The sequence below is a fragment of the Quercus suber genome, unplaced genomic scaffold (assembly GCF_002906115.3).
Source record: "Quercus suber isolate HL8 unplaced genomic scaffold, Cork oak 2.0 scaffold_153, whole genome shotgun sequence".
Taxonomy (NCBI): Eukaryota; Viridiplantae; Streptophyta; class Magnoliopsida; order Fagales; family Fagaceae; genus Quercus; species Quercus suber.
Window position 1 is genome coordinate 1,318,006 of NW_027069614.1, and position 4,063 is coordinate 1,322,068.

Sequence of the window (4,063 nt, forward strand, 5' to 3'; positions counted from 1 at the left end):
ACAACAACCGAAAATAACAAATGGTTGAATAAAGGGGAAAAAAAAAAAAAAAAAAAAGGACTCACGAAACCAAAGCACTATTGTAACTACAGTGCCAACACTTTGGATGCACAGTGCCGAAGCATTGTAGCAGCATAGCAGCTTTATTGTGTCAATATAACAATATATATGCCAGCTTACATAAATATTTCCAAGAAAAAAAAAAACACAAACCGATTACTAAAAAAAAAAAAAAAAAAACTTTAGGCACTGTAGCTACAGTGCCAGTTGAATAAATCAAAAGCACTGTAGCTCCAGGTTATCCATAAATAATAGCTTACCTATGATTTGTTGTGAAATTAATGTTAAAATGTTGTGGATGTAGCATTTTTTTATTTGATATATAAGAAATTGAAATTTCAATAATTGTGAAAATATTGTGATAACAATAAGTGTTGTAACATTTTTTTAAAACATTTATTTTCAGTTGTGGTTGGCTATAGTCTCATATTTTATTATTTTATTTCGACTTGTAAGAAATTGACACGTCAATAATTGTGAAAATATTGTAAAATTTGTTATGTCAATATAACAATATAAATGTCAGCTTACATCAATATTTAGAGAAAAAAAAAAAAAAAAAAAAAAAAAACTTTAGGCACTGTAGCTACAGTGCCAATTGAATAAACCAAAAGCACTGTAGCTCTAATGCGATCCATCAATAATAGCTTACCTATGATTTATTGTGAAATTAATGTTAAAATGTTGTGGATTTAGCATTTTTTTTATTTAATATATAAGAAACTGAGATTTCAACAATTGTGAAAAATTGTGATAACAATAAGTGTTGTAACATTTTTTTTAAACATTTATTTTTAGTTGTGGTTGGTTACAGTCTCATATTTTATTATTTTATTTCGACTTGTAAGAAATTTACACAATAATTGTGAAAATATTGTGATAACAATAAGTGTTGTAATATTTTTTTTAAACATTTATTTTCAGTTGTGGTTGGCTACAGTCTCATATTTTATTATTTTATTTCGACTTGTAAGAAATTAACACGTCAATAATTGTGAAAATATTGTGAAATTTGTTATGTCAGTATAACAATATAAATGTCAGCTTACATCAATATTTAAGAGAAAAAAAAAAAAAAAAAAAAAAAAAAAAAAAAAAAAAAAAAAAAAAACACAAACTAATTACTAAAAAAAAAAACTTTAGGCACTGTAGCTACAGTGCCAATTGAATAAACCAAAAGCATTGTAGCTCTAGTGCGATCCATCAATAATAGCTTACCTATGATTTGTTGTGAAATTAATGTTAAAATGTTGTGGATTTAGCATTTTTATTTATTTAATATATAAGAAACTGAGATTTCAACAATTGTGAAAAATTGTGATAACAATAAGTGTTGTAACATTTTTTTAAACATTTATTTTTAGTTGTAGTTGGCTACAGTCTCATATTTTATTATTTTATTTCGACTTGTAAGAAATTTACACAGCAATAATTGTGAAAATATTGTGAAATTTGTTGTGTCAGTATAAAAATATAAATGTCAACTTACATCAATATTTAAGAGAGTGTAAAATAACAAGAACAGAGGGAGAGAGAGAGAAAACTCCAATTCTTATAAACCAGAAATTGATACAAATGAATCAAGTGAATTTATAATTAACAACTAAGCTATATATATACAACTCTAAAACAGAGCATTACTCCAAGCTCTGTAACAAACTAACTAACCGTTTTATAACTAATCCACTAATTACAACTTGACAGCTGGCCTTCTCTTTAACTAATTTCTGGGCTCTCCCACACGTGCTGGCTGTGTGGCTTCATTAATCAAAACGCCCCGTTTTAGTTCTTTTATTTCCTTTGTCGTTTCACACTTCAGCCTTCCTTCTTTTCTGTCGTTTTTGATGCTGCCGTTTATGACTTCAATTCTTTTGTCTTCAACACTCCCCCTCAAGTCCAGAGTTTCAGGCTCTGTGACTTGAACTGATGAAGCTACCTGCAATTGCTCAGATTTCTCCTTTGTCAATTTAGGCTGAAAAATATCTTTCAGTCCTAGCTTCTCTGATAATCTCGCAAAAGATGAAACACCCAAAGCTTTAGTGAAGATGTTTGCAATCTGTGAATTTGTATTAACATGGAAGGTTTTAATCATTCCCTCCAAAATTTTGTCTCTCACCAAGTGACAATCAACTTCTATGTGCTTGGTTCTTTCATGGAAGACCGGATTTGCTGCTATGTATAGTGCAGCTTAATTATCACAAAACATCATAGTTGGTCTGGAATGTTCAATCTTTAAGTCCTTCAACAGTTGCAAAACCCAAGTAATTTCACAGGCTACACTTGCCATAGCCCTATATTCTGCTTCAGCCGATGACCTGGACACAACTCCTTGTTTCTTTGACCTCCAAGAAATTAAGGAGTCTCCCAAATACACTGCATAACCAGTGAGGGACCTTCTTGTATCTGGGCATCCAGCCCAATCCGCATCACAGAAGGCCTTGATGTGTAATACTGTGTTGCTTGGGAAGAATATACCCTTTCCTGGTGATCCTTTAATAAATTGAAGTACTCTGTGCACTGCCTTCAAGTGTGGTTCCCTTGGCTGAGATACAAACTGACTCAGCCTATGCACTGTATAAGTCAAGTCAGGCCTTGTCAAGGTAAGGTACAAAAGTCTTCCAATCAATCTTCGATATTGTCCTGGTTCCTCCAATAACTTGCCTTCATACTTTGATAACTTGAGGTTTTGTTCCATGGGAAACTTGACAGGTTTGCTACCAATGAAACCAGTGTCCTTGAGAATTTCCAAAGCATATTTTCTTTGATTGAGACTGATTCCTTCATCAGTCCTAGCCACTTCTAAGCCCAGAAAATACCTTAATGAGCCTAAGTCCTTCAAACCAAACTTAGCATCACGAACTCTCTTCAAATTGTTGACACAATCAATGTTGTTTCCTGTCAAAAGTATATCATCAACATATACCAATAAGGCTGTGAATGAAGCTCCTTGTGTGTGAACGAACAAAGAGTAGTCAGACTTGGATTGGACAAAACCCATTTATAGAATAGTTGAAGAGAATTTCTCAAACCATTGTCTAGATGCTTGCTTGAGACCATAGAGACTCTTGTTCAGTTTATAAACCAAATTATGCTCCCCCTTGCTGTGAAATCCAGGTGGTAAGCACATGTAAACATCCTCAAGTAACTCCCCATGAAGAAAAGCATTATTAACATCCAATTGATGAAGAGTCCACCCTTTCACAGCAGCCAATGACAAAAAAAGGTTGGATCTGGTTCTGAAATTGAACCATTGACAAAACCAAACTTATTTCTGGAGCTTAGAGCCAAAAACACAGATCTCGCCTAGGTCATGTAGTTCTCAGGACCATTGAGAGGCTGAGAAGTAAGAACTAAACCAGGATTTTCATTCGCTGGTAAGAAAAAAGGGTTATTGGCATACTCATCCGCCATAGCTGCACTTCCAGTGGGTGTAGTAGAAGAAGCAGGTGCACTTGATGAGTTTGACGCCATGAAAGAACAAGAAAATAACGAAAATCAAGAGTAAATTTCTGTTTGGCAAGAAAGAAAATGAAGGAAAACACGCTCTGATACCATGTAAAATAACAAGAACAGAGGGAGAGAGAGAGAAAACTCCAATTCTTATAAACCAGAAATTGATACAAATGAATCAAGTGAATTTATAATTAACAACTAAGCTATATATATACAACTCTAAAACAAAGCATTACTCCAAGCTCTGTAACAAACTAACTAACCGTTTTATAACTAATCCACTAATTACAACTTGACAGCTGGCCTTCTCTTTAACTAATTTTTGGGCTCTCCCACACGTGCTGGCTGTGTGGCTTCATTAATCAAAACGCCCCGTTTTAGTTCTTTTATTTCCTTTGTCGTTTCACACTTCAGCCTTCCTTCTTTTCTGTCATTTTTGATGCTGCCGTTTATGACTTCAATTCTTTTGTCTTCAACAGAGAGAAAAAAAACACAAACCGATAACAGGAAAAAAAAAAAACTTTAGGCACTGTAGCTATAGTGCCAGTTG